Source organism: Mus musculus, chromosome 10 (assembly GCF_000001635.26).
Source record: "Mus musculus strain C57BL/6J chromosome 10, GRCm38.p6 C57BL/6J".
NCBI classification, from domain to species: Eukaryota; Metazoa; Chordata; class Mammalia; order Rodentia; family Muridae; genus Mus; species Mus musculus.
Window position 1 is genome coordinate 21,535,378 of NC_000076.6, and position 19,343 is coordinate 21,554,720.

Here is a 19,343-nt window from a genome sequence, read left to right on the forward strand (position 1 = left end):
AGTAACCCACAGTGGGAAATCCACCCTCCATGAATCGCCCTGCACGTTTAAATCTGAGAAGCGCTGCTCCCAAAGATGGTCACCAAGAGACTTTCCTTTGCCTTTTCTCTTAGAGGTGTGTGTCTGTACCAAACTTTGTCATTTGTGTCCATATGTCTGTCATAGTGACCTTTGAATACCAGGCATCTGCTTAACTATTTGCATATCTCAAAATAAATAATTCTCATCTGTTTGCCCAAACACCCAGGGGAGGGGGAGCCAAAGGCTACCCTTGACTCTTCCTTGTGTCGGTGGCAGAATGAGCTCATACAGTAACATTAGCCAGAGTGCTGTGGGCAAAAATGAAATAAAATGTTCTTAATTTGATCATAAGTCAATTTTTCCTCTCTGCCACGCAGATTAAGGGGGGAAACCCTGTTGAGGTCAGCCGTCAAACCTGGTTTGCTGTGGCTTCCTGAGTGAGCAAGAGAAGATGAAATGTTTCCACTGGAAAACACTCACGAGCTTGGCATAGCTTAGCTTTTTTGTTCTCAGTGGTTTGAAGTCACAAGAAGAATTGAATTCTAAACAAGTCGGTGAAGAATGGAAGTGTGTGCACATGTGTCCTTTCCTAGTGCCAGAGATGACAGGAATGTATACATTCTAGTTTGCCTTTTGACTATTATTAAAAGAAAGCATCCATAATGCTTTGGAAGGACAGCAGGTTTTTTTTTTTCTCTATCCCTAAGGCGATGTGCTTTCAAAAGCAAACATTTCTGTTTAACTTTCTCTTATAGAGCACTAGTTGTCCCTGAACGACATCTATACTTAATAAGTGTGCTTGTAGTTAGTGGAAATACAAGCCATCAGTACAAGCCGTTGTGATCAGTAGTGTGGAGTCAAGACACTGATGGCTGCCTATTAACATGTGACATCTCCTCTTCCATGGTAGGATCCTGTTTGATTCAATGTGCCTTCTTCTGAGATCATTAGCATGGAGAGCAGTCTTAGAGCTAGGCACATAGGTGAGCATGCCTGCATCCACTGCCCTCCCTTGGTCTCACTCTGAGAGTATCCACACCCAGGTGATCTGGCCTCTGCTGGATAAGCCTCAGCTGCCCACCTCCTAGTTTGGAATTCCTTGGAGAACATGTTGACTCTCCTTGGAACCCCTAGACCCCGGTACCATGACACATGTGTCATGCAAAGCAGGCCATGATCCCAGACCTACCTTTTTTCCACTCTACCCTATGTCCTGGACGTGGTGCCAGGGAGTTAAGTCTACTCTCTTAATATCATCACCTGAGTTGTGGATCCATAGCCATTTACTCGCTGGGCTTGATAAAGAGCCACCTGGAACACACTTTGTATGGGTAAAGTATGTTTGGCACTGCAAATACCTAATTTACTAAGCAACATTTGCTGTGCAGTCTGCATGTGTAAGTGAATGTCTGCCAAGGTACGTGGACAGAGATGAATCAGAAATCAAGAGCCTGGGAATGAAGAATGAATTTGGTTCCTAAATATGGCTGTGACTATGCACAGGAGCAGATTTAGGCATTTAAAGCCTGTAGATGTTTCTTTGACCAAAGCTGGCAATAGCATTATTCTAAGGACATAAACTGTTATTTAGAAGAAAAGTCGACATTCTCATAATGTCCACTCAGAAAAATCAACCACAGCAGCTTCTCTACTTGGGCCTATGAGTTCTCTATCCAAGTAATTTAGAACAGGTTTATAGTAGCAGACATGAATTCAAATCCTCCTGTGACGTAAGGTATCAGCCCCCAAATGTAAACAAGTGGTTATTTCAATAACTCGTTCATCACTATTGTAACAGTAGGCTTAACCTGCCAGTGTGATCAGCAGTGTAGCAATCAGGGTCTGTACCCAAGCAAGACTCCAAATGATGATTTTCTCATAGAAAATCAGGCTGCATAGATAACACTCTCATAACGTAAGGGTTATCCACCAGGGAGGACACTTTTAGCCCAGTTACAGATACATTTTTCTACGTCTTGTGACCAAGGCTTGTGGCCTCTTCAGCAGTTGGGTCTTATCAGCTAGATCTGATGAACAATGGACATCAATGGCCATAGCCTATGTTCTGTGGCCTTGGGAGCCTCTCTGATTAACAACTTGTCAGGAGGTAGCCTAGCCTGGTGCTGGGTTCCTGGATAATTTATAGCTCCTAAAAAACACCTTTTATCAACCCAGCAAGGGCAACCTTCTTTGGTTTTAGTTTTTGATTAGCTTGTCAGCTATCAGATTCCTCTATGGATTCCTTTATGGTGTCTCCCCTCCCAGAGTGCTGCAGGTGTCTTAGCTTCTTCATGGCAACTTTCTCTGTCCTCATTTTTTAAATTCATTTTTCAGTTAGCATTCAAAGTAAAATGGGTCTCTGGGGCATTTCATACACAAATTATGGTACTTTACCCTTTATAACTCCCTTTTCTTAGCACATGTTCATTATATATGATACTAGGCTTCATTATGGCATATACTTCATGGCAGTTTTCAAGAAAGGTGTTGTACAGAGCCCAAATTACATGATTATCTACTCCAGCCTTCTGAACATCCAAGAGCAGGGCACTCCTCTTTGACCTCTGCTCCTGAAGGGGCTTCTACTTTATGTATAGTGAAAATATTGCCAGTGCCTTCTAGATGGAGACCACTGGGAACATCTGCCTCATTGAGTTAGGCCAGTTTATAACTCGCTGCCATGAGGAAGAACAAGAGCCTAAGGACCATGAAGGATATGGAGAAGGGCTGCAGGATTTGGGTTCCCATTAGATTATGTGGGGGAGCACCTAAGGAAGTAGAGATCTACTCTGAATGAGACAGAATAGGATTCATTCCTTGATTGTGGAATGGCAAGTTCATAGAGGCTAATGTGAATGGACAGACAGCAGCAAGACTCATATCAGCCAGGACGGGGGAGACAGAGGTTGGTTCACTTTGTTGCTTGTGGGTTGGGACATTGTTCTGGAATGACCTTATTTTTTAAATTTCATCATGGCCATGAAGATGCCTTGCCTATTGTTGATCTTCCACGAAACTGTTGATAACCTGTAGTAGAATTCCAAAACGAATGTGGGGGTCTGGCCAGCACAGCACTTGTGGGGGTCCGGCCAGCACTCACTCATGGCTGCTTTGCTCTTTGTCAGTATTGAGCTGACTTTCAACATTATGCCTTCCTTGTTTGATATCCTGGGTGGGTGGAAAGCAGCTCAAAAATGCAACCCTCAGGGCGCTGATCTCTGCTGTCCCCTGACTCACACTGAAGACTCGCTATGGTTTCTTTTCAAGACTGTCTTTTGATCTCTAGTGGGGAGTCGCTGTTAACATCAAGGGAGTGTCCTAATTCTTTCCTTTCAAGTGGAGCTCCATGGATGGAGTCAGAACCCAGTTTTTCCCTTTATGCCGAGAAAGCTCTGGAAGCTAGCCATTGGTTTGCCTATCCCATTCTTTCAAAGGTCTAGGCTACAGGGAGAATCAGATGAGGGGGCGATGCTTGCTGCAGTGACACAATTGCAATCCTCTAATCCCAACCATTGCTTTGTGCACACAGCCAGAGTCTCTATTCCCAGCCATTGCTTTGTGCACACAGCCAGAGTCTCTATTCCCTACCATTGCTCTGTGCACACAAGCAGCCTGGCCATTTTCACATTGACTAAAATTGTTCAGAAGGTTTTGACAAAAATTATCGTATACTCAATCATATATAGAACAGTTGTGTTATTGATTGTAATGAATAATGACTTGGCTTTGTTTGTCTGTTTGTTTAGTGTTTTTTGTTTTTTCTCCAATTGAAGTTGTACTCTGGAATCCAAGGGGAACTTAGTGTAATTGGTTTGTTGTAGAGCCCAAGAAGCCATGTATGTATGTATGTATGTATGTATGTATGCATGCATGTATGTATGTATAAATACTATGAGACAATATAAGGAAACTCACTGTGGAGAACAAAAGGAGGCTTTGTCCCTAGCGTACAGTGTAATTTATCCTTTGAGGAGACTTGATATCATTACAGTAGTGGCAGAATTTGCATGGGTGGGCCGATGAATTTTAAGTGAGTGTCTCTTAGAAATGACTTTTCTAGCTAAAGACCTGCCACAAGAGTGGGTCTCCTTGGAGCAAAAGAAAAGCCGACTGCTTCCTTCAAAGTTTTGGAGATTTAAACAATTATCTATCTATGGTAATCCTCTATGGCCTATAAACAGGACGAGGAAGCAGCCACCGAGAGAAGGGTAGCACCAGGGCCTGGCGCAGGGTTGACAGATGCATAAACAGAGACTTAGGAGGGCTTGTATAAGCTCAAAAGGAAGCCCTAACCTCCAGGCACCTGGGGGACTTTGGTGCCTATAAATAGACTTCCAGGTTATTTCCAGCCCTGGATAATAGCTATTCGCTAATAAAGGTCTTCCTTCATGTGTTGTAAATTAATCTTTGTCTGATGCTCATGTGCTTATGATTTCTGCACTAATTACATACGACTCCCTCAGCAACCAACTTAGTGATTTAATGTAACGTAGCTACTAATAATGCCACTTCAGGCAAGGGCCACCACACAGGGCCTTCACCTGGGTCCTGTGCTGCTTATCGTAAGGGTTATGCTAAAGGAAAATATGTAATGAAAATGTGTAGACAAAACATTTTCAAATACATACATGAGCACATACAAGCACACACACACACACACACACACACACACAAATTTGATTAAAATAAACTTTTGTGGATTGACTGGGGTGACAGAGACTTAGATATCAGGTTCATATTGGTAATCAATAAATTATATTCCTGGAATATATGATTACAAAACTTTTCATTAAGAGAGATTTAATTTTCCGATCTCTCTGTCTCTCTGTCTCTGTCTCTCTCCTGTCTTCCTTGTTTTCCTTCTTTCTTTCTTTCTTTCTTTCTTTCTTTCTTTCTTTTTTTTTTTTTTTTTTTTTTTTGAGATGGACATCCACTCACTATGTATCCAGGGCAGCCTCAAATTTACCTCTTACCTGCCTTGGTCTGTGTAGTGGCTATTCCTGATTGTCAACTTAACTACATCTGGAATTAACTACAATCCAGCAATGGAGGGCACACGTGTGATTCAGATCTTGCGCTGGAAGACACAGGTTTGACCTGGATCATGACATGGATGACACAAGCTTTTGATCCAGATCTTGAGGCATAGTGGCCAGGAAAAGCTTAGGCCCAGGCAAGGCAGTACACACCTTTAACCCCAGAGGCAAGCAGATCTCTGAGTTCAAGGCCAGCCTGGGATAAAGCAAGTTCCACTTCCAGGCGAGGTACACCTTTAATGTGGGCCATACCTTCTGCTGGAGGCCTACATAAGGACAATGGAAGAAGGAAGGCTTCTTCTTTTCGCCTGCTTGCACTTACTTGCCAGCACATCTGTTGGTACCTACTTCTTCAGGATTCCAGTCTATACATAAGCCTGGGTGAAACAACCAGCCTCGTGGGACTCCGCTACTACTAGATTCTTGGACTTCCCATTCACAGCTGCCCATTGTTGGGTTAGTTCAACTATAGACTTTAAGTCATTACAATACATTCCCCTAATATATAGAGACAATCCATAAATTCTGTGACTTTAGAGAACCCTGATTAATACGGCTTCCCAAAAGCTGGTATTACAGTCATATGCATTCCTTAACATCTTATTAAAGTAAGAACATGGTGTGTGTTGTCTCCTAATGAAAAGATAGCAACTTTCATTGAGTAATTATGAAGCAAATATTCATAACTGCCTGAGATTTAGGATTTTGAAACTAGATATTATTGGTTTGAATATTAGCTCCTTATTTGAAGTGTCTACGGTTTTCTGCCATTTGGAAAAATAGGACAATGGTGCTCAGAGAACAGTGGTAGCAACAATAAAACAATTGGAATGGGGTCAGCATACCGAGTACTTGCAATGGCTGTAAAATGGGTTTCACAAGCAGGAAACCCTGCCAAAACAATTACTATATACTGAAGCTAGGCATGGTGGGGTATGCCTGTAATTCCAACACTCGGAAAGGTAGAGGCAGGGGGATCAGTAATTCAAGGCCACCCTTGTCAGCTCAGCTGGAGTTTGAGGCTAGTCTGGACCACATAGAACCCTGCCTGAAAACACAAAAGTGAACAGACAAAATCATCATTTAACTGGAAGTGATTTTTATGTGATGAACCTGGCTCATTGTCAATTAAATAAGCACCTAGTCTGGGAAAGTGAGGCTCTGGAGGGAGCTGTCTGCTGTAGCTAGGTTACTGTGTCCTCCCTATGACTTCTGAAGGGGAATCATATTTTATTTATAAAGAAATCTATTTCTATCTCAAAGTGGGAGGACCCACAAAGCAAGCACAATTAAAGTAATTTCAAAATGTTTATTTTTAGCATGAATAATATATAATTTCAATGATAGAAAATGCTTTGTTGTGCATCGAGGATCTGAAGGACAGTGAGAATGTATTTAGCTATTGACACTGATTTTCAGAGGCCTTGCAGGGTTTAGATTAAACTCTATAATGCCATTGTTAAATTGCTGTACTAAGACACACTGTGGACTTCTCTGGAAATCACACTTTGCCAGGAATTTCACAGGGCCCTGTGGGAGCCCAAGTTCTGGCTTGACACTTGCTTGTAACTGTTAAGCACCTCTTTAAGTGAATGTAAACTGTACTAAGACATCAACCATGGACCACAAAGACTGTGAGCAGTGGCTCTTACCTTGGCAGGGGGTGCTGTCCACTAGCCGTTTTGAAAGGAAATTACACCAAGGTCATAACACATGAGCACAGTTACTAGAAAATAAACAGAAAAAATCAAAGATATTATTATTCTCATGTCTTCTACTTCGATTACTTTTAAATAACAAAGGATTGAAGTTAAAAACTAAAGGCCTAATCATTTGACACCCATCACCTAAATAATAATAACAGCTGAGACAAAGCAAGGGGCCACTGTACATTTATTACGTTATGACATGACTGTGCTTTACATAGTAGGCTTACTGTGTATCTATTACATTACACCGTGACTTTGTCTTTTACAGAGTAGGTATTTATAAAGGGAGGTTCAGATACTAAAGTCTGGTTCCCTAATTGGTTCTTGATTTGTCAATAAAGAAAACCAGGAGCCAACTGCTGGGTGGAGGTACAAGTGGGCATTCTGGGTCCCACGTGGAGGAGATGAGGGAAGGCGAGAAGGAGCTTTTCTGCCATGCTTTGGAGGAAGGAGGACTCTGCAATCACGTAAGGCCTCAGGGAGAGCTAGGGCCTGCGGCCTCTGCTATGGGCAGATGGCTAAAGATGTCTGACAGGGACTAATTGGAACTAGCCACTAAGTTTAGAGTGGAATGGAGAGGCAGAAATAATAAATTGGTAAGGGCACGAATTTCCAGGCAGGAGATATTTACTCCCAGCCATTGTGCCTAGTGAGCAAGTTAGAGTAACAGAGCTGTCTGTGTATCTTTTGTCCATGGATTCAAGGGTCCCTGGTCAGGGCTGGCAGTGGCAGATCCCAGAGCTGACCCAGGTGGAACAAAAGGGAGCTGGTAGTGTAACAGCCCCTGGATGAAGGCAGTAGTGTGTTTCTTAAAACTCCATGCAACACTGTACATTTATTACATATGGCCTGACTCTGCTTTACATAGTAGGTTTATTGGATATTTATTGCATTACAGCATGACTCTGTGCTTTACATAGTAGGTATTACTTATTTAATCTTCACAGTAACTCCGTAAGAGTCATTATTAACTCTGGGTTCCATAGCATAGGTGGTGGTGGTGGTGGTATTATAGAAGTTAGGAAACACACGATATAGTATGTGAAGTTGAATTTAGAGATCCAGAGGTCTGGTCCAAACCAGGAATTCTGACCTCAACGAAAATGTGTCGAACTGAAAAGGAGTAACTCCAGAGTATAAAGTTATTTTTATGTAAGGTTCTACGCTTTACTGAAATGCCTTTCCTCCTCCTCTTGCTTTCCTCAACCTCTTCTTCCTTTTCCTCCTCTTCCTTCTCCTCTTCTTCCTCCTCTTCCTAGTCCTCTTCCTTCTCCTCCTCCCCCTTTATCATCATCTTTTTCTTTTTCTTCCTCCTCCTCTTCCTCTTCTTTTATAGACATCTCACACTGTTATACCAAGCTAAATCACAATCCTCCCTCATCCTCCAGAGGGTACAGGTTTATACCACCACACCTAGTGCTGTTACAAAAGTATTATAAAAGCCCATAATACAATCCAAAGTTTTAGAGAGGGGGTTATATTGTTATATAGCCCTGCACTAATATCTGTTGTAGGGGAGGATTTTTTTTTCCTCTACCCGAATCAGATCTTATGAAGCAAAGATTTGTATAATCTTTCACACTTGCCAACACTGCTGCACAATGCAGAGTGAATTACATGTTCTGCCACAGCCCTCTCTCCTCCACTCTCCCCCACCCACTGCTCTGCAGTCTTCAAAAACAGTCTACTTTTCTACCAGGGAAAGAAAAAGAGACTATTAGTTTGTGCTGGACAAAGTAAAGGAATTACTGAGCTAACTACAAGCTGGATACATGTAGAATCAATATAATTTTCCATTGGCTGGCTCAAAAATGTATTCAAATCATGTAGTTTTTGAAATGCTAACCATTGGGATTTAGTTCCTAATAGGAAGGTTTGGGGGATACTTTCCCTGATGAATATCCCCATTAGTGAATTTGAATAGCAAATTGCCTGTAATCATACACAGCAATCTTCATGTTTTATTCATGGTTCCAGAAGGGCATGTGTGTTTTGTCCCTCTACTGGGTAAGACCACAGAAAAGTAGACGAAAAGCAAGGTAGGGAGAAACAGCTGTGTCCTGTTAGTTGATAGACTCTTATTTTAGGATTTGCCTGTGAATTTTAATTCATTCTCAAGTACCCAGAACCCGACTTGGAGGTAGATTCTTGTTAAAAAACATGACAATGCTTAAGAATCATAGATTTTTGTATGAGTCCCTTGAAGCAATACATTAAATAAATGCACAGTGGCTATCTGGGGGAGTTCATGATTTAATTGAAACACATGGAGGCATGCAGAGTGACATTTCACTCACGTGCTGAGTGAGCTCCAGGTTCCTTGTCCAGGTAAACAGCCCATCTTTGTAACAGTAAGACTAGAGGTAGAGAGTAACACAGGCTTCCTACCAGAATAACAATGGCTCCTTCTGCATAGTACTCTCCTAGATGCTCAAATGTCATTTCTTGTTGTTTTCTTGACAAAGCTAGATCTTAATATCTCCACTTTATTCCTCAGGAGAACAAGAGGTATAGAGAATATTGGAACCTGTACAGAGAAGAGAATGTGATACGAGACTGGGGATTGGGGAGGGGGGGTCGCATTCAGAATCTTAGCCACACCACTGAGGGCCTCTGCGGACTGTAACAATCAGACTTACCCTCCTTATGCCCATCCTTGACAGACTGGGAAAAGGCCTCACAGGACTGCAAGAGCCAAAGGCAGGAAAGAACTTGAGAAGTTCACTTAAATTTTCAGGAAGCTGTGGCGTGCACCTTTGGAAACTGTACCCTGTGTTTAGGATGTCTTCTTCAGTTTCCCCTTTTCAACATTCAGTGGCTCAGGACGCTCATTTCTGGGTTTTGTTGCTACAGCCACAGGGTCCTGATCAAGACAGTAGCATTGTGACTAAAGGCTGAGCTCTGGGAGCAGCCTCACATTGACCTAAGTTATCTGTAGTTCTCAGGTGTAATAATGTAACTATGCATGTAGCACAGGCACGGTCCTGCTGTATTGGTGATGCCTGTTTGCTCTTAGGGTTTTTGGACACATGTTCGCCAGCCGCGTGAAACTGTCCATTCCAGTACAGAATTCTTATCACCCACAATGAGTGTTTACTGGTCTCCCTACTACAGATGCTCGGGCACTCAGGTGTATCTTCATGGTTTCACACACTCAACTGTGTTTTCCATAGAAAACACTGCAGGGACCTCCACCCACCCAAACACAATTTATATTTAGTTCTTAAGACAAGAACTTGCTTGATCAAGACTAAAATCAAAGGGAAGATGAGACTGGTGGAGCCTGGCCAGGGAGGAAGGAGCCGAAAAGTCCTGGTGGTGGAGAAACTGCAGAGAAACCTCTGACCCTGGAGCTCATGCAGAGAAGCAACAGCAACCTCGAGCTGACAGAGTTGTATTAGACTATAAATGCTTCCAAATATCTGTTGCCGGGAAGTGGATGACATGGTAAATTGCTCCACAGATTGACTACTCAATTCAGTGATTTCCTGAGTCAGGGGTTGCCAGAAAAGCAAGCCCTGGGATTGCTGTCTCCAGGCCTGCTTCCTCTGTTTCCTGCTGTAGGAAGGCCTGTTTCCTGCAGAGAGACGCCTGATTACAGAGCACTATTTTAGAAGGCTGCAGCCTAGGTGACCCGTCAGGATTTTTGTTTGATATTGATTTGAATAGTGTGGCAACCGTGGACATCACAGGAGTAGAGATTCTTTTAAAAAGTGTGAAGTGGTTCAAAAGCAAACACGATTAGGGATGGGAGGTGGACAGCTTTCATCTCAGCAATTTTGGAGCGTTGGGTTTTGTTTTGGGGAATGGCCCTCTTTTCATCACAGCACGGTGGGTTTTGTTTGGTTGGTTGGTTTTGTTACTGTTGTTGTTGTTGTTTTTAATCAGAACTGAATTTTGAACAATGAGGGTAATATTTGTCTGTGACCAGATCTGAACTAAAGCCTGCCTTTGAGAGGAAGCATCAAGAGGCTGGGGTAAGACGACCTTGAGCCACAGCAGGGGGTTCTGGAGGAAAAGCTGCTTTCATCTCAGTTCAGAACTGCTTTTCTATGCATTCTGGCAGCAATTCTTACCTCACAACCCAAATGAAATGAGAACAATTATCAAACGATGCCAGAAAAATAGCTAACTATCTGTATGAAAACACTACTAGAGTCTTCCTTGATGTCAAAGTCAAAAATTGATCAAGGTGAATGAAGTCATTGTACACACTAAAACAGCTGGAGAGAAACTGAAACAGAGTAAGTTGTTTGTTTGATCTTGCTATGGAAATGAGCTTTCTAAGAAAGAAAAAGGGAGCGTCAAGGGGAAGATTGCTACAATTGATAATGTAAAGAAAGAGCATGCAGACATCTACATGTCTATGAAAATGTCAATCAGTTTTCAATAAGCAGAATTGTTGAATACTTTTGGCAACACATATAACACTGTTACTGTCATTACAAGACAGACTCTTATAAACAGCAAATATATATATATATATATATATATGTATATATATATATATATATATATATATATATATATATTAGGTAAAAATACTTAACCGTTGAGAAATACAAGTGGCTAATAAGCAAACAGTTCAAGGTCATTCCTTGATAATTAAAGGAATGAAGAGGGAGCCAAGAGGATGTCAATTTTTCCCATCAAATCAAGAGAGGTAAAATATTGATATCCTGTGAGACACTGAAGGTAATACTGACAAGGATAAAGATAAATACAATTTTCTGAAGAGCAATTTAGTGTATTTACTTTCTTAAAAGTCTTAAAAGCATTGTCCTTCGATTCAGAGATTCTATTTCTTAGGTTACCCTAAAGGAAAATGATAGACATGCAGAATGAATTACATCCAACCAGAGTCACATGACATCATGTCTTGGTACTGGGAACACCACCAATGTTCAATACCAGGGACATAAATGATAGAGCCACATGACAACTTGTAATGCAATTGTTAGAAGGCATGTTTCTAAAAATGACAAATGGAATCCTGGAAATGTGGGTTTTTTTTTTTAAATAAAATAAAACAAGAAGAATATAAAGCAATGTGTTCTAAATACTGAAAGAGGAGGAAGGCATAGTCAAATAAGAAAAATAATGTATCTATTAAGAAAAGGACACATGGCCCACACCAGAAGTTAACGAAAGTTTGTGGTTTTTTTTCTGTTGGAGGATAGCGGATATTTTACATATCATCTTTATATAGTTTTCTGATTTCCAATTTTTTATAGGCAGAAAGAAAACTCACAATAATTGTTCCTTTATAGATTGTTAGTGTTGCTGTTGTCATCATTTGGAGCACACAGAACGCGAAGCTGCTGCGGTAGAAGACAAGTGTTTGGAGCGGCGTCTGCCGATTGAAACACAGGCCGTATTTGTTCTTTCTAATTGGGGCACTAGAAAGCACTCTGCGAAGTTGGCCAGGATTTTATCAGTTGCCTCTCTGAAATAGTACCTTTAGCTTGTTACAACCCTCAGCAAAACAAACGGCTGCTTTCACGGAATCACGTGGAGATTGGAATAGGGTCCTCTAGGATTTGTTCTTCACTACAGGAGTTCTTGGTTAATCTGACTCACCTGTGTCTCACATCTGGGTGGATACCCCATCCACACTTCCTGAGCATCAGTCCGGAAGTGGGTTTTTACTTTTTGATTTGTTGTTGTTTGTCTTCATTGACATGGGCGCTAAGAACAGAGGCAGATGGAGAGCGTGTCCTGGAGAGTGGGTGGCTCAGCACACCAGGGCCATGGTTCCATGACGTCATCAAGCAGAGTCGGCTTATTCCAGCTTGGGCGGTGCTCGCTCCTGTTGCAGGGGGAAGAGGACCTCAAGTTTCCCATTCAACTCACCCTAAATGAGAGATGCCTTTTAGAAATGAATCAAATGTAGTCCTTAGATCATGTCAGGTATTCCACGGTTTGTATAACACGTACGCACTCACTCTCCGTTTTCATAACACAACAATCACCCGTGAACCTGCTGCCCTGCGTGGCAATCCTCCACCACCTTGTTCTTTGTTCACGCCACCCGTTCTTTGGCTTTCAGAACTCTAACCCTGTTCTCTTGTTGGCGTTTATAGTTCGTGTCTAATTTAAAGCAGGGCAGATTTTAATTTTTACTTTACAGAAAAGAGTCTCACACAACTGGCCTGTTGCTTTCCGCAGCAGGAAATTAAATTCTAAAGATTGTAGACTTAACAGTTCCTTCTCAGAGTTCTAAGGAATTGTTACTGGCTTTCAGAATGAGATGTTTTTGCTCCACTTCAGAGCAAACCAGGTTTAGTGTCTGTTTCTCAGACCCAGTGGTAGTGTCTGCTGGATCATACCTCAGCAGCAGACAAAGCCTAAGGACCAGAAAGATATGAAATATTCAATTTGGGTATTAGGTACCTGCTGATACCCTGGAAACGGGGCCTTGATTAAGAGAAGAAAGACACACATTCAATTGTAACTTACTCGCTCTCCATCAGACTTGAATGCTATGCCTGCAGACTCCTGGGGTATCCAGGGAACAAGTAAATGGCCTGATCCTTCTTATCAGATAGAAGAAAGGACCAGCTTCAGCTAATTCAAGTCCAGTTTTCCTCTGTTGTAGATGGCATAACACTCACCATTATTGTAATAAGAGTTTTAAAGCAATCTTTTATTTTAGATAAGAAAGAGAATTTCGAGAATCCTCTCTCTCTCTCTCTCTCTCTCTCTCTCTCTCTCTCTCTCTCTCTCTCTCTCTCTCTTCTTAGCCACCCTTCCAACTGCCAAGTCACAGCCTCTTTATCAGTATCTATTTCTCCTGCAACCCTGGCATCTAGGGTGCTGGAGACAGCAAGTGTAGTTTTAACCCTGTCATGTCAGTGAAGCCGTCCCTAAAGGCTGCACTCAGCTGCCCTCTGACCCACATTCATGCATTGTCTTTCCGGTTCTGATTTTGATTTAAGCTGCAACAGTTATCTGTGAGTGGGCGCTGGGCTTCCTGTCTCTGGATTTATTTTTGCTGCCCTTTGGACAATAGTGCTGGACACTGGTGTCTGAAAATATAAAGGATAATGATTAGAATAGACTTTAAAATAGCATCTGTATGTTCCAACGACTTCCTGCCAAATGGAAGACTACTTGTGGCATCCTTATGAAGGCCAAACCCTTCTCCATTGCTAGCCTTTGCAAGCCGGCCTTGGAAAGAGGTGCCGTGTATAATCTGTAGCACGCGCATCTGGGTCTGTTGCTGGCCACTAGAAATGCATGTGCTCTGGGGAAATGTGGTGCCGAAAGCAGGGCTTTATAAATTGTTTTGCTGAGTCTGGTTATAAAGCACAGAGACTATACTCAGCAAAAGCAATAAATCAGTTAAATAGGACCCCAAGACAGTTATTAGGTGCCAGGGTAAAATGGGGTCACTATATCGTTTCTACTAGACTTCGAATTAACTGTAAAGTTACTATAACCAAGGCTGGAGTAAAGGAACTTTCTCTGATAAGGATTTGTTCCTTGAGCTAGAACACTGTAGAGAAGGAGAAAAACACATATATAAGAGCCAATGATGAGGCACTCAATGTGGTTGGTGGTCAGGAAAGGACAAGTCCCAAATGGGATAAATACTAATTTATAACTAGTTGGTGTGCAAAAATTTTTAAATCTGATATTCTCAAGTATTGAAAATGGTAAGGACCAATAGGTTCTCAGGCCTGCTAACAGGAAGAGGGGTTGATATAATCTCTTCAGAGAATGGTCTGATGTCATTTCATGGAGTTCAACCCCATGTGTGCATTCCGTCAGCAAACCTCCTCCTAAAACTGTAGAGCAACATTGTCCACAGGAGTTAAAAAATAACTGGAAAATCATTCCAGTGTCCATCAGCAAGGGACAAATGTACACCTGATAGAATATGACTACAGTTCTTTGGACCCTACACTCTTCCTCTGGCTTTTAGCTACAGCCACTGCTGCTGTTCCCATGGGGACAGAATCACCGAGGAGGGCGTCAACTGTGGATGCTGGCAGGCACACTGAACAGTCACGGAGTTGAGAAGACAAAAGGATGACCTAGCTTCTGATAAAGCTTGTAGAGAAAAGACTGCTGGTTGAAATGGATACTTTCTGTGGGTGTTAACACTGTTTTAAAAGGCTAACAATATCGAATAGTCAGAAAAAACATATATACTACACTTTCCTCTGTGCCAACTAAAAGCAACACTAACCAGAGATTGAGATTTTTCATTTAAAGATGGAGCTTTGATCTGAAGAACTCACTCTCAATTTGACCAGAGTTAAAGCATAAATTAAAACTAATTCATTAATAATACATTTATATAATTTTACCTATATGGTTTCTGTACTGGGATTTTAGTCCAGGTACACATAGGGATACTATATGAGTGTGTGTATGTGTGTGTGTGTGTGTGTGTGTGTGTGTGTGTGTATACACAATGTGTGTGTGTGTATGTTTGTGTGTGTGTAAGTAATTGTTTATGTATTTATAAATCACTACTCTTTGTTTCTGGAACTTTACTGTTATATTAAAAAAAACTGTCAAATTAAACGTCACAGTTTTCCTTTTCTGAAACAAAGAATGGTGGGAAAGGGAACTTTTAAATTGTACTTTTTTTTAAAAAGTGCCATAGCCATTGCTCCGTTTAGTTGTAAAAATCTGTGGTTCAGCTGCTTCAAAAGAAACATCAGGAGACCTCTACTCCTGGCACTTCGTGACTCCAACTGAAAATGGTGTCCAGTGATGGCTGAGAAATTGTAGCCTAAAAATGCCTTCTTAGACTCGCTGAAGGTCAGAAATGTCCTAGCTTCATAAATGAGAGATTTAGACTACACAGACCACAAAGCAGAGGATTTTTGTGTTGACACTAAAAAGCACAATTAAATTGTCATTATGAGGAGGTACACAGGGAAGAGGGCACCTACAGGCAGAGATAAGCAAGACATCTCACTTCCTTTTGATAGGGTCTCTGTGCAGACAGATCGAACAACTCTGATGTCTGGATGACTCTGCAGCTGGGTGGGAGGTCACATATTTTAAAACTCAAAATAGCTTGACAGGATGGAACAATGGGCCAAATCTAACAAGATAACAAGTAAAAGGGAAAGATAAAAGCCTGCCCCGAGGTCCAGAAAATTAGTAACACACGGGAGGCTTAGGAGATTGGGAGCCCAACTGGCAGGTTGAGGTACGTTATACTCTGCATATAGGTGCCTGACTGTGGGCGTGAAGAGGGGCTCTGTCCAGCCCAAGCAGGGGTGCATTCCTAGAGCAAAAGCGTGTGTGCTTGGAAAAACATGTTTGGAGTTTTGGTTCACTGTGAATTCTGAGTTACTACCGTGTGGTTCACCAAGAGCCGGTGAAGTTATTACTCAAAATGAGTGTCCAGAGCCAAGGGAGTCAGTACTCCAGCTCAGTACTCCAGCTCAGTGCTCCAACTCAGCACTCCATCTCAGTACTCCAGCTCAGCACTCCATCTCAGCACTCCAGCTCAGCACTCCATCTCAGCACTCCAGCTCAGCACTCCATCTCAGCACTCCAGCTCAGCACTCCATCTCAGCACTCCAGCTCAGCACTCCATCTCAGCACTCACTCCAGCTCAGCACTCCAGCTCAGCACTCCAGCTTAGCACTCCAGCTCAGCACTCCATCTCAGCACTCCATCTCAGCACTCACTCCAGCTCAGCACTCCAGCTCAGCACTCCAGGTTAGCACTCCAGCTCAGCACTCCAGCTCAGCACTCCAGCTCAGCACTCCAGCTCAGTACTCCAGCTCAGCACTCCAGCTCAGCACTCCAGCTCAGTACTCCAGCTCAGCACTCTAGCTGAACACTCTAGCTCAGTGCTCCAGCTCAGGGGAGCATACTGACAGTGGAAAAGGACAGAGAACTTGGAAACCAGAAGAGAAAGGGAAAATCTTTGCGTGTGATAACTGAGGAATGAGGAAAAGAAGAGAGAACAGTCATGTGAAGAAGGGAAGATAAAGGTGCCTTGATTGTCTGCCACCAGAAAACTAGCTGTGGTTAGAAGTTGCCAGGAAAACTAATGGCAAAGACCTAAAGGAATCAAAGACTCTGTGTGTGTGTGTGTGTGTGTGTGTGTGTGTGTGTGTAGATAGAGATAAATAGATGGTAGATAGATGCGAGGTAAATGATACGTAGATAGTTGGGTGGTAGATAGAGAGGTAAAGATTTGATGGGCCAGAGAGATGGCTCAGCAGATGAAAGGAACTCTGCACGAGCTTGATGAGCTGACCTTGATCCCTGGAGTCCATAATAGAAAGAGAAAACCAACTCCCAAGAGTTGTTCTTTGACCTTCAACCACGGGCTGTGGTGCTTGTGTACGTGAACTTAGTACACACACATCATTCACATAATACACAGAGAGAGAAGAGAGAGAAGGAGACAGAGGCAGAGAGACCTCCAACCACGGGCTGTGGTGCTTGTGTATGTGAACTTAGTACACACACATCATTCACATAATACACAGAGAGAGAAGGAGACAGAGAGACAGACAGAGAGAGACAGAGACAGAGACACGCAGAGAGATATCTCACATACAGACAATACAGACACACACAGAAGACAAACACACACCCATACCTACTACTTCTATTACTACAACTACTACTAATAATAATAAAATAAAATTTAAAATGCCTTTTGAAATTAAAGAAAAAGACAGGAATTTTTTCTACTGTACAATTTGATACTAAAAAATTTTAAGTTATATGCTCTCTGGACAATAGATGAGCTCATAAGGCTAGGATTTCTAGACTGGTAAGACTATGCACATACAGAACGTTTGATCAACTTGACTCTCTCCAAAATGAGATGGACTAAGTTGTGCAGTGAGGCCGAGGTGGCTGTGACTGAGCAGAGGAACCACTGTGTGGATGTGGAAAGAGACAACCTGCACACGAAAGGCTAGAGTCGGGTGGTTGTAAATTCCTCCCCACGTTGAGATTCTATGACTCTGAGAAAAGGCAATTTTTTTAAGAAAGAGGAAAATGGAAACCACCATTGATCTTTTATTCAAAACCACAGAAACAACAGAGAAGCACTATGGGTAAGACTAGAGCCTGCGAAGTGCATTGTGTGCGCAGCTGAGGGCAGAGACTACCATATGCAGTTTTAATAGTCGGCCTTGAATTTCCCTAAGGAGTCCTGCCTCTCATACAAGGAAAGCAAGAACAGGTGTGCATTTGGGGGCACTGTCCTGGCTTTGTATGAGTCACCATCAGTCCTAACAAGGAGACTGAACTTCTTGCTCTGGACCAAAGATCAAGTAGAGCAGAACCTCACAGCTGAATTGGCCTGAGGCAAACAGGGTTACTGAAACTTGCTGTATCAGGGGAGCCAACGTCCAAGTTAGGGCACTTTTAGATGATGAGCTGTTGTTCTTCCACCATGGGGGAGTATTATATAATAGAATGGCATGGGCAGAGGGCTGGTTTTAGGTGCCACATTTGACCTTGTTGGCTGGTTACATTCTCATAATTGGCACTGTCTTGAGCAGGCTTGTGCCAATCACATTAAATATTACTTTGTAAGTGAAGTCAACTGCTGGTCTTTTGTACCTTACAGATGTGTTAGGCAAGATGAACCTTGAACTTTCTATGCCTTAATCTCAGTATACCTGCCCCCACCCCGCAACCCGCTCCCATATAGTTATATAACTTGGCGACTTAAGGCTTTTGTGTGAGTCTTCTGTTGGTCCTAGCCATCTCTATGGTTACCTCCTCATCTTGGGCATTACATAAGCTCCTTGGGAAGCCACATAATGTTTTATGTGTCTCAGACTGTGCCTTACTGCACTGGCTGGTAGCCTTGTTAGTCTTTGGCATGCTGCAATAAGGGTTGTTATGTCCCTGTGGAAAAATACAACACGAGGAAGCATTTGAGAGAGGGGAGAGCACCGAGGAATGAGAAGGAGAGGAGGAAACAGTTGAAGAGAGGCAGGAAGGGCAGTGTCGGAATACAGACGCATGTGGCAAGATTCGGGTACTGAGGTATACAGAGGTTTCCCAGTCTATGGACTTGAGGAGAAAAGATGAGGCAATTCAGACACATTTCAGGGTGATCGCCAGACTTCCTGTAGTACTTGCTTAAGGATTTACGAGAATTCCTGGGTCTCTGTACCAACTGGGTTAAGCATATAATTTCTCCCTACTCCAGATAACAATGGTTATCTGCCAAGTTCTGAAGGGAAAACCATATTTTCCAGACTGAGGGTACATGCCTCCTTATTGGTGTCTATTTAGTTAAATATGTGAATCCTGGAATCCCTTCCATGACCATGGGCTGGGCTGTGAAAACATGGTTGTTCTAGGTGTTGTCCTGAGCGCCCCCTTCATCCTCCCACCCCCACCCCCGGTATGGTATGATCACCCTGAGCCCTCAGCACTGACTAAAATAAACAGTGTCTTTTGATCCAGAGACTCAACTTTTTATATATAACTTTACACATATAGTTCCTAAGCTTCCGTGTGACTTCATCCGCAACAGTGAACAGACTCCCGAGGAAGGTATTTTAAATGGATATAAACAAGGAATTGCTCTGTAATGTTTGGCAAGTAGAGGTGACTTGTGAAG